The following is an 18,367-nucleotide window of genomic DNA, read 5'->3' as shown; positions in this document are numbered from 1 at the left end:
CTAAATACATTTTGGCCTAAATATATGACAAAAATTGAATATATTGGATATTTTTTAACTGTCAAAGAAGAAAAATATTATTTTTTCAAAATTTTCGCTCATTTTTTATTAATATCGTAAAAAAAGGAAAAGCGCAGAGGTGATCAAATACCACCAAAAGAAAGCATTGTTTGTGGGGGAAAAATGACGTAAATTTCGTTTGGGTACGGCGTTGCATGACCGAGCAATTGTCAGTTAAATTCGCACAGTGCCAAGTTGCAAAAAGTGGCCTGGACGTAAAGCAGGAAAATCCTCCGGTGGTAAAGTGGTTAATTCCCCTTTAATGTTCATCAAGCAGCATTGCTATTACAGACAGTGTTATCATATCTGAGCTCATCATTTAATTTTTCTCATGTACACAATGAACACTCGAGAAACAGAACATTTCACTCTGCTCTTCACCAAAGGAATGACATGAAAATAGCACTGGTGTCATTTATTTCTCTCTTCGGCTTTATTGTGATGCTAATCAAACTGACAGAAAGATCTGACACAATTTAACAGAAAAACAATGAAAAAATTATTTAAAAAAAAAAAAAAAAAAATAGGAAGCAAGCACGTTTTTCTTTTTTTTTTTCATAAGCAACAACTATATATTTTATGTTCCTACTATATTAAAGTAACTAAAGGCAAAACTTTTTTTTTTTTTGGATAGAGTGGAGAGGGAATAAAACATCTGCCAATTTATATTGCTGTCTGTGCCCCTGTAGGGAGCGTCTTCCTCTCTATTTATCCTGTTTACCATTATCATTAAGAATTTTGGGTTGTCCTTAGCATAGGTGTGCGCATGGGGTGTGCCTGGGCATACCCTAACCGGTTGCCGACCGCCGCAAGTACATATACTGCGGCGGTCAGCCCCGGCCAGGCAAAGTGACGTACCGGTACGTCACTAGCCTGTCACTTACTTGTGAGCCAATAGCGGGCGAGCGCGCGCCCGCCCAGGTGCGCGCCCGTCCCGGCTCGTTCCCTCGGAAGTCCGTGCGTGTGACCGGCGGGCCCGATGTCCGCCGGTCACTGGCGATCGTCCTCCGTGAAGGGAGAAAGGCAGGCGGCTGATGTAAACAAGCCGCCTGTCATTCTCCCCTGTGTACGAATAGTGATCATACGGTTCTACTATGTAGGACTGTTGATCACTGTTCCTACACCAGTAGCCATGTCCAATCACAGTTAGAAGCACGCCCCTAGGGACACACTTAACCCCTCCTTCCCCAATAAAGTTAACCCCTTCCCTGCCAGTGTCATTTTGCAGTAACAGTGCATATATATAGCACTGATTACTGCAGTAATGTCACTGGTAACCCCAAAAGTGTCAAAAATGTCAGTCAAGGGTCCGATCTGTCCGCCGCAATGTCGCAGTACCGCAAAAAAAATCGCAGATCGCCGCCATTATGCGTTAAAAAAAAAAAACACCAAAAATGACAGAAATCTTTCCCTTAGTTAGTAAACGCAATAACTTTTGCGCAAACCAATCAAAATACGCTTATTGTGATTTTGTTTACCAAACATATGTAGTATAAAACAAATTGGCCTGAAATGTTAAAAAATTTTGATTTTTACATTTTTTTTGGGGAATTTCATATAAAAAATGTGAAAAAAATTGTTATTTTTGCAAAATTGACGCTCTTTTTTTGTTTCTAGCGCAAAAAGTAAAAATGGCACAGGTGATCAAATACCACCAAAAGAAAGCTCTGTTTGTGGGAAAAAAAGGACGTCAAATTCGTTTAGGCGCAGCGTCGCACGACCGCGCAATTGTCCGTTAAAATCACGCAGTGCCGAATCGCAAAAAAACCCCTGGTCGGAATGGGGTAAAATCTTCCAGGGCTTAAGTGGTTAATCACCCTTTCTGGCTGCAGTGAAAGAGACTGAGGACTCTCTGTCCTCAGTCCCTTTCTGTGTCTCAAAAGTGAGACATCAGAGGTCTGTTTAGACCCCCGGTTTTTCACCAAAGCCCTTACAAATGGGGCTCCTAAAAATTCTGAAAATAATTAAATAAAAAATGATTGTAAAAAAATGAATTAAAAAAATAAAATGGTAAAAAAGTAATAAAAATAAACAACTGACACCAATCTCTGTCATAATGACACTGTCCACTTCCCTATAAATATGTATCTATACACACAACAAAAGAGAGTACACCCCAAGTTAAAATGTCCAAACTGGGCCCACAGTGTCAATATTTTGTGTGGCCACCATTGTTTCCAGCACTGCCTTAACCCTCTTGAGCATGGAATTCACCAGAGCTTCACAGGTTGCCACTGGAGTCCTCTTCCACTCCTCCATGATGACATCACGGAGCTGGAGGATGTTAGAGACCTTGCGCTCCTCCACCTTCTCTTTGAGGATGCCCCACAGATGCTCAATAGGGTTTAGGTCTGGAGACATGCCTGGCCAGTCCATCACCTTTACCCTCAGCTTCTTTAGCAAGGCAGTGGTCGTCTTGGAGGTGTGTTTGGGGTCGTTATCATGTTGGAATACTGCCCTACAACTCCGTCTCCGAAGGGAGGGGATCATGCTCTGCTTCAGTATGTCACAGTACATGTTGGCATTCATGGTTCCCTCAATGAACTGTAGCTCCCTAGTGTCGGCAGCACTCATGCAGCCCCAGACCATGACACTCCCACCACCATGCTTCACTGTAGGCAAGACACACTTGTCTTTGTACTCCTCACCTGGTTGCCACCACACACACTAGACACCATCTGAACCAAATAAGTTTATCTTGGTCTCATCAGACCACAGGACATGGTTCCAGTAATCCATGTCATTAGTCTGCTTGTCTTCAGCAAACTTTTTGCAGGCTTTCTTGTTCATCATCTTTAGAGGAGGCTTCTTTCTGGGATGACAGCCATGCAGACCAATTTGATGCAGTGTGCGGAGTATGGTCTGAGCACTGACAGGCTGACCCCCCCCCCACTTTAACCTCTGCAGCAATGCTGACAGCACTCATACGTCTATTTCCCAAAGACAACCTCTAGATATGACGCTGAGCACGTGCACTCAACTTCTTTGGTCGACCATGGTGAGGCCTGTTCTGAGTGGAACCTGTCCTGTTAAACAGCTTTATGGCCTTGGCCACCATTCTGCAGCTCAGTTTCAGGGCCTTGGCAATCTTCTTATAGCCTAGGCCATCTTTATGTAAAGCAACAATTCTTTTTTTCAGATCCTCAGAGAGTTCTTTGCCATGAGGTGCCATGTTGAACTTCGTGTGACCAGTATGAGAGAGTGAGAGTGATAACACCAAATTTAACACACCTTCTCCCCATTCACACCGGAGACCTTGTAACACTAATGAGTTACATGACACCGGGGGAGGGAAAATGGGTTATTGGGCCCAATTTGGACATTTACATTTAGGGGTGTACTCACTTTTGTTGCCAGCGGTTTAGACATTAATGGCTGTGTGTTGAGTTATTTTGGGGGGATAGCAAATTTACACTGTTATACAAGCTGTACGCTCACTACTTTACATTGTAGCAAAGTGTCATTTCTTCAGTGTTGTCACATGAAAAGATAGAATAAAGTATTTACAAAAATGTGAGGGGTGTACTCACTTTTGTGAGGTACTGTGTATATATATATATATATATATATATATATATATATATATATATATATATATATATAGGTTGTTTTACCTGCCAAATTATTTGTATTTCTGCCAAACCAACCCTAAGATTTGCACATTTCCACTACACAGCACAGCCCTGTCTGGCAAGGCAGGAGTCCTGGTTTTATTCTGCCGCAGTTAGGCAGCCTGCGAATGGACAATAATAGCGAGGAAGCAGATTGATGAGCTCAATTTTACTGCGGACCGTAGAGTGTCCTGGACTTTACTACCAGGATAAAAAGGACACCAATCCAATCATTTCCATGGACTAGTGTGATAGGACAGCCTTTTTCAACCAGGGTACCCAGGCACCATGGGGTGCCTTCAGGATTCTTCAGGGGTGCCTTGACAAAATGCCTAATAATTGGCCAAAAATCTTGTACAAGCCAAAGATGTAACAAGCATGCCTTTTAGTTACACAAGCCATAGGTTTTTCATTGTGCACCATTACAGCCTTCTAGCTACTGGCAACATAACAACCAATGATTTCATCAGTTGAATATTACATTTTAGGGGTGACTCAAGGTCGTGCATAATAATAAAGGGTGTCTAAAATAAAAAAAAAAAAAAGGTTGAAAAACACTGATACAGAGAAGATCTTCAGACCTGATGATGATGTCACAAAGGAAAGAAATTGCTAAGGCTCCATTCACACCTGGGCGTTTTTGTTTCAGGCGTATTTTCAGGCGTTTTTTCAGGCGTTTTTATGGGCGTTTTTCAGGCGTTTTTTGTGTAGGCGTTTTTAGATTGACTAGAAACCAATGGAAAACGCCTGTAATCTGCCCAAAAAGAAGCTCATGTACTTTTTTGAGCGTTGGGCGTTTTGCTTCAGGCTTTAAAACGCTCAGATGTGAACAGGGGCCATTTAAATGAATGGGGTTTTACTTGTTGGGCGTTTTGGAAACGTTTTTTTTTTTTTTAGCGTTTTTGGAATGAAAACGCCCAGGTGTGAATGGAGCCTAAAGACCACTTTTGTAATGTACACCATAAATATAATGTAGCCTTACTTACTAATAAAAATAAATACAACGTAGCCACCCAGTCATCAGAGGTATCTAGTAAATGTATCCTTTTCTGGAAAGGCCAGTTTGCATCACTTGGTTTCTCACCAAGGTTGAGGGCTGCTGCTGTTCCCCCTGACAAGAGTAAGGAGCATTCTTCCCACTGACTGTCCCACTAATGTGTCATGAGTTGTAGATTTTTAATTTTTAGCAGGGGTTCCCCCGAGACCAGAAATTTATTTCAAGGGTTGTGTTGAAAAGGTTGAGAAAGGCTGCATTGGGTTCTTGGTACAATTCTTAAGCCTCGTACACACGCATCGAAAATCGGCCGGGAATTTTCGTCCGACGACCGATCTGACGATTTTCGGCTTGTTAGTATGATGCTTCCGACAACCGACTCCGACTTTTCGGCCGAAAAAATCCAGGTGTGCAGGCTATAAAATTTTTGTCCACCGTCAAAACACGTCTGATTTTCGTGCAGTCAGTACAGATTTCGACAGGCAAAAATCTTATGAGCAAGACTGGGCATGCTCAGAGAAGAAAGAACACAAAGAAAGCAAACCAACACATGAAATCACTTCTGAAGTAGAATTTTGTCGTGCGGGAAAATTCGTGTGCAGTCTAGAGCACATTCCAACCAACAAAACACAACTCTGGACAAAAGACGGACGACCGGTCGGCGGAAATTCCTTGCATGTGTACGGGGCTTTAATCTCTCTGCTTTTACTTTGTAACTCTTCTCTTTGAAATAAACTTTCAAAATAATTTTTCTTATCAATAACCTTTCCCAGATGCAACTAAAATGTCACAAAAACAAGACAACTGAGCTTTGCTTAGATTTTGCAGCCTTAAAATGCAATAAAAAGTCAGCTTGACCCGCTTCCATGGTAGCGTTCTCAGCTAATGTGGTTTCCTGAAAGCCTTCAGTGATAAACACATTAAACTCTGCCAAAAAGAAACAGTACACGACGTTCCCCAAAACTGGACATTCGCATTGAAAGAAAAAAAACATGTGTTATATGTTTTCTTGGGGTATTAACATTTGTTTTTTGGCAGACCTATAGTCTATGTAATATCTATCGCTGCCATGCCAACCCTAGTCTTCTTCCCGTATGCTTGTGAGCAAGCCAGGAGTGATGAAATGCGTCAAGAAAGGTTGAGTACCAGGTGGAGACATTGCTGTGTGCAATCATTTTGTTGACAATTAATAAATACGGCAAGAGGAGCTACGGGTAGCGTGAAGTTGCTACATTTTATTATATTTCTGAGAGTGGAGACAGACTACAGTGGCCGGGACCCAAATTGCCCAAGTATAGGAGGGGCAAGTCTTGAGCTGAATTGCAAATCTGGATATGACTTTATTAGTCCTCAGTACTGGTAAATCTCATGTTCCTGAATAAGGGTAAAACTTTTAACCACTTGCCGACCGCCGCACGACTATTTACTGCGGCAGTCAGCCCCTCACAGGCAAAGCGACGTAGTACTACGTCGCTAGCCTGTGAGGTTTCTAGGGAGCGAGCGCGCGCCGCCGGAGGCGGGCTCCCGCGTGGTCACCGACCCCCCCCGTGCGTGTGCACTCGCGATTGTCTGTTACAGCGGGAGAAAGGCAGGCGGCTAATGTAAACAAAGCCGCCTGTCATTCTCCCCTGTGTAAGAATGGAGATCATACGGTTCTGCTATGTAGGACCGTTGATCTCTGTTCTTACACATCAAGCCACATCCAATCACAGTTAGAAGCACGCCCCTAGGGACACACTTAACCCCTCCCTCTCAAAAAAAAGTTAACCCCTTCCCTACCAGTGTAATTTTACAGTAACAGTGCATATGTATAGCACTGATTACTGTAGTAATGTCACTGGTAACCCCAAAAGTGTAAAAAAATGTCAGTCAAGGGTCCGATCTGTCCGCCGCAATGTCGCAGTCCCACAAAAAAAATCGCAGATTGACGCCATTACTCGTTAAAAAAAAAACAACAAAAATAACAAAATTCTTTCCCTTAGTTAGTAAACGCAATAACTTTTGCGCAAACCAATCAAAATATGCTTATTGCGATTTTTTTTACCAAACATATGTAGTATAAATCAAATTGGCCTAAAATGTTAAAAAATTTTGATTTTTACATTTTTTTTGGGAATTTCATATAAAAAAATGTGAAAAATATTGTTATTTTTGCAAAATTGGCGCTCTTTGTTTGTTTATAGCGCATGATCAAAAAATCGCACAGGTGATCAAATACCACCAAAAGAAAGCTCTGTTTGTGGGAAAAAAAGGACGTCAAATTTGTTTAGGTGCAGCATCGCACGACTGCGCAATTGTCCGTTAAAGTCATGCAGTGCCGAATCGCAAAATAGGCCCTGGTCAGGAAGGGGGTAAAATCTTCTGGGGCTTAAGTGGTTAATACCCTAATTTATCATGTGTAATGGATGTGCTAAATAGCACTGATGGTATGCTACAGTGGCCTCCCAATCAATAATGCATTTCATTTTACCAGCCAAAATATTTACAGCAGTTTTTAATAGAGTGGGCAACAGTCAGAACCCTTGTCAAGTTTTTATAGCTGTGTGTGTTCTAACTGGAGACATAGGTCAAGAAATTAGAGGTTCTGGGTGTCACTGGGACAGGAAAATAAAGATATAGATAGCAACCTGAAAATTGTTCTAAGCTCTTCCCACTCTAAAATTCTTTTGATTTGCGCCCTGGCCCCATTAGAGAGCTAGCCCATTGCTTCCTGTTGTGATACTCTTTTATAGGGACAGAAAATGAGGTTAAATCTCCCCTCCGGGGACACAGACAGTATTATAGACTTGGAAGAGTGGGTAGAAAGGAGCACCTGGATTCCAGTAAATACAAGTTGGAAGGGGAGTTTGAGGCAGTGTTGCCAACCGTCCGTATATTCACGGACAGCCCGTAAAATCAGGGCACTTTTCTCCTGCCCGTAAATGCCCGTAGCAGGAGAAAAGTGCCCGTTAAAATGATGGCTGCAGGGAGACAATGTGATTGCGCATGCGCGGCGTGCGCTTCGGTCATCTCCGGACACTTCTGAAGTGAACTCATCTCCTGCTCCGACTCCGAGTCCTCCCCGCCTGACGTGACCGCCTCTGGCTCCGCCTGCGTGTGCCCTCTGCCCTGCCCATGGCCCAGCGGGCCCGCCCAGAATCTTGAATCTTCCCGCCACTGCCGCCGCGGCTGCTACCTCCCTGAGCCTATAGGAGCCTGTTGCCGGACCGGGGACCGTGTGTGCAGTGTGCACTGTGCAGAGACTGAGACCCGACCAGCCCAGGACTGTCTGCAGCAGCGCCACCAGCCAGCTGAGCTCCAGTCCCAGTCCCACCACCCCGGCGTTCCCCCACCGCGACGAGAACAAGCCAAGGATCCATCCATCTCTGCCTGGGCTGGCCTGGCACAGACACCACCACCATCGGCCATCCACTCCACTCTCTCCAGTGAGATCTTCTTCACTCCTCCAGAGACCGTGAGTAGTACTCCTCCTAGGGCTAGGCTCCTACTAGTCTCCTCTCCTTGCTTGCTCCCAGTTCCCAAAAATAACCCAGATATACAGTATGTAAAAATTAGACCACAAAATAAGCGTATACATTTGCCTGTGACAAAAGACTGGAGTATTCCTCTAAATAAATATCTGTTGAGTATTGAACATATTGGACAATAAATCCAGTGGTGGTCATTATAGGACCTATTGCTTGCTCCTGTTTTGAAAGTAGAGTTTTGTTACTAAATGTCTGAGTGATACAGATTTGGTCATGTATACAGTATGTGAAAACCCAATCTGTAAGCACATGTTTTGAACCTAAATTGGGCTGGAAACCATGCATGGGTGAGATTGCAGCAATATGAGATATAAACACAATAAAAAATGTGCTTCCTAGCCAGACCCAGTCCCCCCCAGCCTCAGGCCCCACCTGCAACCTCTCTGACTCTGACCCCCAGCCCTGGATTGAGCCCTGGGCAGGGCCAGGGCGGCTGCTGCTGAGTGCTGAAGCAGGATCCATCCATGAGGAATTGAGGATTCCATCCATCCATGGCCTCTCCTAGACCTCGCTCCCAGTCCCCCCCCAGGCCCCACCACCTGCTGCCACCTCTGACCCCCTCAGCCCTGGCCTTGGCCTGAGCCCAGGGCAGGGCTGCTGAAGGATCCATCCATCCAGGAAACAGGATTCAATTTCCATCCATGGCCTCTCCTTGCTCCCAGTCCCCCCCTAGGCCCCACCTGCCATCTCTGACCCCGGTCACCCCCTGGCCTGAGCCTAGGGCAGGGCTGCTGAAGAATCCATCCATCCAGGATTCCATCCATGGCCTCTCCTTGCTCCCAGTCCCCCCAGGCCCCACATGCCACCTCTGACCACCTCCTGTACCATGTCTGCAGTCTCTGACCACCTCCTGTACCATGTCTGCAGTCTCTGACCACCTCCTGTTTCATGTCCGCAGTCTCTGACCACCTCCTGTACCATGTCCACAGTCTCTGACCATCTCTTGTATCATGTCCGCAGTCTCTGACCATCTCTTGTACCATGTCCGCAGTCTCTGACCATCTCTTGTACCATGTCCGCAGTCTCTGATCATCTCTTGTACCATGTCCGCAGTCTCTGACCATCTCTTGTACCATGTCCGCAGTCTCTGACCATCTCTTGTCTTTTATCATGTCTGCAGGGGAGTCTGGACTCTGGAGAGGAGTCAAGAATGAGAGCGCCGCCGGGATGGGGGTCATGGGAGAAGTCAGATGTGTGGGGCCTGCAGAGTGGAGACCAGAGCCGTCTGACTGAGCACTGCACAGTGCACCTGAGAGGAGGTCAGTGACAGTGCCGCCAGACCAGTCTGATGGGGGGGGTCACTGATGTAAGGGCTAGGGGGCACTGATATAACGATCCCTCTATATTAGTAACCCCCCCCCATATCTTAATGTGTTCACTCTGTGGAAGGTGGTCTCTGGTCACCAGATTGCCCCCCACATCAGAGTTCCTGGCGTTCCCCTTTACATCAGAGTCTGCAGGATTCTCCCCTTACAGTGCGAAGGGGGAACTCTGCGGACCCTGATGTAAAAGGGAACTCTGATGTAAAGGGGAATGCAGTGGACTCTGATATAAGGTGGTTTCTGGTCACCAGAGCACCCGCTTAAATCAGAGTTCCCCCTTAAATCAAGATCTGCAGCATTCCTCTTTTTGTCAGAGTTACACTGTAAGGGGGAATCCTGCACACTGATATATGGGGGAACGCTATGCTGGCTGGGTTATATTAATCTGATCTTCATGTAAATGGAGAAATATGTTTTTTGACTTTTGTTTAACCTAAACACATTGCAAATAGCACTATCTACATGTTTATAGTTTAAGTATTGATATTTGCACGGTTTAGCACTGAAAACAGCCTGTTTATGTGCATTTTTGCAATGTCCGTAAAAAATTGGTGCCGTCCGTAAATTTTGGACGTTCTGCCAGTAAATTTCCCTCCGGGGGGTTGGCAACACTGGTTTGAGGGCGTTTATTGAAAGTTGACAAGCCACAGCGTTTCGGGGAACAAAGACTCCCCCCTGTTCAGGGCCGCTCCTGTATGCCAGGGGTGTCAAACTCAATTTATTCATGAGCCGCATCAGCATTATGGTTCAAATATGGGGCTTTATTTATTAACTCAGTACAGTTTTATCTTTTAGATTTAGCAGGAATGTTGTAAGTTCTGTCGTGCTTGTGTCCTCTAATCAGTGTTGCCAACCGTCCGTATATTCACGGACAGCCCGTAAAATCAGGGCACTTTTCTCCTGCCCGTAAATGCCCGTAGCAGGAGAAAAGTGCCCGTTAAAATGATGGCTGCAGGGAGACAATGTGATTGCGCATGCGCGGCGTGCGCTTCGGTCATCTCCGGACACTTCTGAAGTGAACTCATCTCCTGCTCCGACTCCGAGTCCTCCCCGCCTGACGTGACCGCCTCTGGCTCCGCCTGCGTGTGCCCTCTGCCCTGCCCATGGCCCAGCGGGCCCGCCCAGAATCTTGAATCTTCCCGCCACTGCCGCCGCGGCTGCTACCTCCCTGAGCCTATAGGAGCCTGTTGCCGGACCGGGGACCGTGTGTGCAGTGTGCACTGTGCAGAGACTGAGACCCGACCAGCCCAGGACTGTCTGCAGCAGCGCCACCAGCCAGCTGAGCTCCAGTCCCAGTCCCACCACCCCGGCGTTCCCCCACCGCGACGAGAACAAGCCAAGGATCCATCCATCTCTGCCTGGGCTGGCCTGGCACAGACACCACCACCATCGGCCATCCACTCCACTCTCTCCAGTGAGATCTTCTTCACTCCTCCAGAGACCGTGAGTAGTACTCCTCCTAGGGCTAGGCTCCTACTAGTCTCCTCTCCTTGCTTGCTCCCAGTTCCCAAAAATAACCCAGATATACAGTATGTAAAAATTAGACCACAAAATAAGCGTATACATTTGCCTGTGACAAAAGACTGGAGTATTCCTCTAAATAAATATCTGTTGAGTATTGAACATATTGGACAATAAATCCAGTGGTGGTCATTATAGGACCTATTGCTTGCTCCTGTTTTGAAAGTAGAGTTTTGTTACTAAATGTCTGAGTGATACAGATTTGGTCATGTATACAGTATGTGAAAACCCAATCTGTAAGCACATGTTTTGAACCTAAATTGGGCTGGAAACCATGCATGGGTGAGATTGCAGCAATATGAGATATAAACACAATAAAAAATGTGCTTCCTAGCCAGACCCAGTCCCCCCCAGCCTCAGGCCCCACCTGCAACCTCTCTGACTCTGACCCCCAGCCCTGGATTGAGCCCTGGGCAGGGCCAGGGCGGCTGCTGCTGAGTGCTGAAGCAGGATCCATCCATGAGGAATTGAGGATTCCATCCATCCATGGCCTCTCCTAGACCTCGCTCCCAGTCCCCCCCCAGGCCCCACCACCTGCTGCCACCTCTGACCCCCTCAGCCCTGGCCTTGGCCTGAGCCCAGGGCAGGGCTGCTGAAGGATCCATCCATCCAGGAAACAGGATTCAATTTCCATCCATGGCCTCTCCTTGCTCCCAGTCCCCCCCTAGGCCCCACCTGCCATCTCTGACCCCGGTCACCCCCTGGCCTGAGCCTAGGGCAGGGCTGCTGAAGAATCCATCCATCCAGGATTCCATCCATGGCCTCTCCTTGCTCCCAGTCCCCCCAGGCCCCACATGCCACCTCTGACCACCTCCTGTACCATGTCTGCAGTCTCTGACCACCTCCTGTACCATGTCTGCAGTCTCTGACCACCTCCTGTTTCATGTCCGCAGTCTCTGACCACCTCCTGTACCATGTCCACAGTCTCTGACCATCTCTTGTATCATGTCCGCAGTCTCTGACCATCTCTTGTACCATGTCCGCAGTCTCTGACCATCTCTTGTACCATGTCCGCAGTCTCTGATCATCTCTTGTACCATGTCCGCAGTCTCTGACCATCTCTTGTACCATGTCCGCAGTCTCTGACCATCTCTTGTCTTTTATCATGTCTGCAGGGGAGTCTGGACTCTGGAGAGGAGTCAAGAATGAGAGCGCCGCCGGGATGGGGGTCATGGGAGAAGTCAGATGTGTGGGGCCTGCAGAGTGGAGACCAGAGCCGTCTGACTGAGCACTGCACAGTGCACCTGAGAGGAGGTCAGTGACAGTGCCGCCAGACCAGTCTGATGGGGGGGGTCACTGATGTAAGGGCTAGGGGGCACTGATATAACGATCCCTCTATATTAGTAACCCCCCCCCATATCTTAATGTGTTCACTCTGTGGAAGGTGGTCTCTGGTCACCAGATTGCCCCCCACATCAGAGTTCCTGGCGTTCCCCTTTACATCAGAGTCTGCAGGATTCTCCCCTTACAGTGCGAAGGGGGAACTCTGCGGACCCTGATGTAAAAGGGAACTCTGATGTAAAGGGGAATGCAGTGGACTCTGATATAAGGTGGTTTCTGGTCACCAGAGCACCCGCTTAAATCAGAGTTCCCCCTTAAATCAAGATCTGCAGCATTCCTCTTTTTGTCAGAGTTACACTGTAAGGGGGAATCCTGCACACTGATATATGGGGGAACGCTATGCTGGCTGGGTTATATTAATCTGATCTTCATGTAAATGGAGAAATATGTTTTTTGACTTTTGTTTAACCTAAACACATTGCAAATAGCACTATCTACATGTTTATAGTTTAAGTATTGATATTTGCACGGTTTAGCACTGAAAACAGCCTGTTTATGTGCATTTTTGCAATGTCCGTAAAAAATTGGTGCCGTCCGTAAATTTTGGACGTTCTGCCAGTAAATTTCCCTCCGGGGGGTTGGCAACACTGCCTCTAATAATAATTTTAGTGTATTTTTAGTACTTTGGAGGATCCTGTTCTTTGCCCTGCTGACTCCTATCATTGGCTCTGCAGACCCCCTGCTGGCCTCCCATCCTCTGACTCCCTGGCATTTTTTTACTGCACCCCCACATCAGACAGGCTAGATACAGCCCTTTTTGTTGTCCTGCCTTGTAGCACTATGATCTTAGGTTTCAACTACCTGCATGATATTAGAATATTCTTCCTGTGCTTGCATGGGTGTCCTCCCACACTCCAAATAATGCTGGTAGGTTAATTGGCTCCTGGTCAAAATTGGCCCTGGTATATGTATGCATGTGATGTAGGGACCTTAGATTGTTAGCTCCTTGAGGACAGGGATGGATGTGCCCATGCGTGCTGCCTATCAGTGCCGCCTATCTTTGCCCATCAGTGCAGCCTCATCAGTGCCCATCCGTACAGCGAATCAGTGCCCATCAGTGCAGTCTCATCAGTGCCCATCAGTGCCACCTATCATTGCCCATCAGTGCAGCCTATCAGTGCCCATCAGTGGCACCTGTTCATGCCCATCAGCGCAGCCTCACCAGCGCCCATCAGTGCAGTCTCATCAGTGCCCATCAGTGCCGCCTATCTTTGCCCATCAGTGAAGCCTCATCAGTGCCCATCAGTGCAGTCTCATCATTGCCCATCAGTGCCACTTATCATTGCCCATCAGTGCAGCCTATCAGTGCCCATCAGTGCAGCCTATCAGTGCCCATCAGTTCCATCTATTCATGCCCATCAGTGCAGCCTCACCAGCACACATTAGTGAAGGAGAAGGAAGCTCCATCTGTTTCAAAAATATTATACAAATTTCATTGGGGTACAATGTTGCGTGACCACACAATTGTCCTTTAAAGTGTGACTGCTCTGAAATCTGAAAATTGGCCTGGGCAGGAAGGAGGTGAAAGTGCCATACTTTGTATTAGAAACATAATTTTAGTGTAATTTTAACGCCCGTCACAGTTTTACGCCCCTCCTGCGCGAACCGACGCAACTGTATGTCGGTCGCGCGCCTGCAGCTAGGGCATCAGCGTGCGCTGCCACCGGTGCGCTCCCGCCCCCACTCGGCAGCGGGGGCTCCGATGCAGTGGGCAGGTGGCTTCGATTGCCGCCTGACACCCGCGATCGTTCCCCGCTGAGAGAGAAGGACGGTCAGCTGTTGTAAACAGCTGACCGTTCTTCTCACTGGAATGATCACAGACTGCCTATGATCTTTCTATATAGGATCACAGGTCTCTATGGTCATTCCATAAGCCCCGCCCCCATACAGTTAGAAACACTCTCCTAGGTACACATTTAACCCCTTGATCACCCCTTTCCTGCCAGTGGCATTATTACAGTAACAGTGCATATTTTTAGCAGTGATTACTGTAGTAATGTCACTGGTCCCCCCCAAAAGTGTCATAAATGTCAGTTAGGTATCCGATTTGTCCGCCGCAGTCCCGCTAAAAATCGCAGATCACCGCCATTACTAGTAAACAAAAAAAAAAAAACATTAAAAAATGACATAAATCTTTCCCATAGTTAGTAGTAGTTTACCAAAAATATGAGAGACAGAGGGGATATGATAGAAACTTTTAAATACATAAAGGGAATCAACTCGGTAAAGGAGGAGAGCATATTTAAAAGAAGAAAAACTACCACAAGAGGACACAGTTTTAAATTAGAGGGGCAAAGGTTTAAAAGTAATATGAGGAAGTATTACTTCACTGAGAGAGTAGTGGATGCATGGAATAACCTTCCTGCAGAAGTGGTAGCTGCAAATACAGTGAAGGAGTTTAAGCATGCATGGGATAGGCATAAGGCTATCCTTCATATAAGATAGGGCCAGGGACTATTTATAGGATTCAGATATATTGGGCAGACTAGATGGGTCAAATGGTTCTTATCTGCCGACACATTCTATGTTTCTATGTAGCATACAAAAAATTGGCCTAAATTGTTAAAACATTTAGATTTTTAAATTTTTTTTGGGAATGTTATATAGCAGAAAGTGAAAAATATTGTTTTTTTTTTCAGAATTGTCGGTCTATTTTTGTTTATAGCGCAAAAAATAAAAAAATCGCAGAGGTGTTCAATTGCCACCAAAAGAAAGCTCTATTTGTGGGGAAAAAAAAGACATCAATTTTTATTTGGGTACAGCGTCGCACGACCGCGCAATTGTCCGTTAAATTAACACAGTGCCAAAATGGACTGATCATTAACCTTCCTAGCGGTATTCCAGAGCGTGACTCGGGGTTAGATTTTAGAGCCAAAAGCGGTAACCCCGAGCCACACTCGGGGTAGCGCTAGGAAGATCGCTGGATGCTGGAAGAGGTTTTACATACCTTTTCTCCGGGATCCAGCGAAGTATGCTAGCGGTATGCGGCGGCGGAGCTTCCTCCCAATCGTCTGCGAGCCTCGGCTTCCGTCTCCGGCGACGTGACGTTCGCAGGGGGGTGGAACCGGCGGCAAATTCAAATGTAAAACACACCAAACACCCTGATACCATTCAAAATTAAAAAAATTCCCCCTCCCAGTGCCCTTTCCTGCAGTTTTATTGTACTTTTTATGTAAATATATATATATATATACAGTGTATATATATATGTATGTATATACGTGTATATATATATATATATATATATATATATATATATATATACATACACGTATATATATATATATATATGTGTATATATATATATATATATATATATATATATATATATATATACATACATACACGTATATATATGTATATACATAATTCTTGTGAATGAGCAGCCCAAACCAACTGTATACATTATATATATATATATACGTGTATATATATATATATATATATATATATATATATAATATACGTATACATAATATATGTATACATATATATATATATATATATATATATATATATATAATAAATGTATACAGTTGGTTTGGGCTGCAAATTCACAAGAATTACATTCAAAATAATGGTACCGCCTTCAGCACCTAAAATCCAAAAGAATCATACCGCCAGGGAGGTTAAGGGGGAAAATCTTCCGGTCCAGAATTAGATAAATGGCACAAAATATAGAAATTAAATGTATACGTTTATGTACAGTAATATTATTATTATTATTTTTTTTTTTTTTTTTTAAATAATACTGGTCATAACAGAAAAAAACGTGTGTTTTTTTATTTTTCTTACTTCTTTTTAATTGATAGAATCTGAAGAAATAAAATATTTTTTGAAAAACAGCAGCAAGAAAGCCAAGTTTTCGCCCTCAAAAAAATTTGCAAATATTACTTGGTTATCTAAGGTAATGACAAAGTTATCACCAAATAAACACATCCATAGTGGAAATGTAAAAGATTCTCTGATCCACAGTAGATATACAGGTTAAAAGGCTGGCGTAAATTAAGGTCCATTTATAGTTGACTTGGACAAAATAAAACTAGTGGTTTACTTTAAAATATAAACTTCCTGCCAAGGAACAAGGCAAACCGCTCACAGAGCTCTTTTCTCCTACGTGAAAAACTCAGGCAGCACATCAATATTTCTCTTTTACGTCAAATTCCTCTAAAAGGTTTACTTTTTCGGTGAACCATCAATCTTCCAGCTACTGTTTCTTTCCTGGTTTGTTATTTTTCCTCAAAATGTGAGAAACTGCTGATTTTCCATATTAAATGACAGTGTTTACTTGATTATCCTCAATCATATACTTATATTTCCTGGAAGATGGTGACACATCATAGTGATGTATAGCCGATATCGCTGACGGACGGGATTGAAGACATCGTCAATTACTTAACCTTATTAAAAAAGAAGATGGAAATTGCCTTTCAGCAATTTTGGTGACATTTCCATGATATGTCAGCAGATACTTATAAATCACAACTGCCATTATAATTAGGCCTCCACCTGACAGAAGTAAAAAAAAAAAAAAAAAGCTAATTTTACAATGGAGATAGTGTCATCCTAAAACCAATGCCTCAGAATTTAGAGATCCACAGTCTTGTAAGAGGATTTCAATGGTAGGATATTTCTGCTGTCTGTGGGGTACTGCTGTCATTTCCAGTACAGGGTTCATACACATTTTCACCAATAAAATTCCATGACTTTTCCACGACTTTTCCATGACTTCACGTAAATATTCATGACCTAATGTTTAATGAAATGTCTATGTATACATGTTAAATAAGAAGAAAATCTATGTCACACCCAGCATATTTTTACTAAAATGGAGGGCGGGCCGGCCGCATGAACATGATGACGCGGGGGTGCGGTAACCGAAAGGGTTACCGCCCCCTTCCGCGTCATCATCACGCCCTCCAGTGACGCTTCTGCTGCCTGTGATTGGTTTGTTATCTCCCGGCTGTTATTGCTGCTGCTGGCCAGTCACATCCAGGCAAACCGCGGCCGGCCCTCCCCGCTGCCAGTGATTGGTTCACGATCATCTCCTCGGCTGCTGCTGGCCAGTGACAGCGCACGGGCATACCGCGGACCCGGAAGACAAATAGTATGTGGCACTGGCAATAATTTATTAAACATTACGGAATAAAATAATAAATTAAACTTTAAGCATCCGCTCCCCGTCGCTCCCTGCTCCTCCCCAGTATATATTTCCATGACTTTTCCAAAACCTTAGTGGAATCCTAAGCTTCCATGACCTTTCCAGGCCTGGAAAGTGTCATCTCCAAATGCCAAAACTTTTCCAGGTTTTCAAGGACCGTACGAACCCTGCCAGTACCAATGTCTTCTATCAGAAAGTCTCACTTTACCTGATGCATTCTCCATTATGTAAACAGGAAGGGCAAGACTTCTTTAAAATGATCATATAGGAGTGCATAGCTGGGAAGTGCTGAGATAAAGGCTGTGGGTGATTCCACCAGCCATTAAAATAGTTTTGATTGATTGGGCTTACAATTGTTGACTGATCTGGCCCAGAATGGTTGGATTGGGCTAAACCAGCCTTTCTCAACCTAGAGGAACCCTTGAAATAATTTTCAGGTCTCTGGTACCCCCTGCTAAAACTACTTCATTAGAGGTGAGTGGGAAAAGTGTCCCTTCATTGGTGACCAGTGGGAAGAATGCTCCTTACATTGCTGACCAGTGGGAAGAATGCTCCTTACATTGGTGATCAGTGGGAAGAATGCTCCTTACATTGGTGATCAGTAGGAAGAATGCCCCTTACATTGGTGATCAGTAGGAAGAATGCCCCTTACGTTGGTGATCGGTGGGAAGAACGTCCCTTACATTGGAGATCAGTGAGAAGAATGCTCCTTACATTGGTGATCAGTGGGAAGAATGTCCCTTACATTGGTGATCAGTGGGAAGAATGTCCCTTACATTGGTGATCAGTGGGAAGAATGTTCCTTACATTGGTGATCAGTGGGAAGAACG

The 18,367-nt window shown here is 44.9% G+C and overlaps 1 protein-coding gene across 11 annotated transcripts in view; it reads right to left on the bottom strand.

Annotated features, from left to right (window-relative positions):
* Positions 1-18,367, bottom strand: part of DLG2 (discs large MAGUK scaffold protein 2) — a 2,359,657-nt gene that overhangs the window by 162,378 nt on the left and 2,178,912 nt on the right. The window lies entirely within an intron of this gene.

This window comes from Pelophylax lessonae, assembly GCF_965119305.1.
Source record: "Pelophylax lessonae genome assembly, chromosome: 2".
NCBI classification, from domain to species: Eukaryota; Metazoa; Chordata; class Amphibia; order Anura; family Ranidae; genus Pelophylax; species Pelophylax lessonae.
The sequence above is the reverse complement of the archived record's forward strand: the minus strand, read 5'-3'. Positions and strand labels throughout refer to the sequence as shown.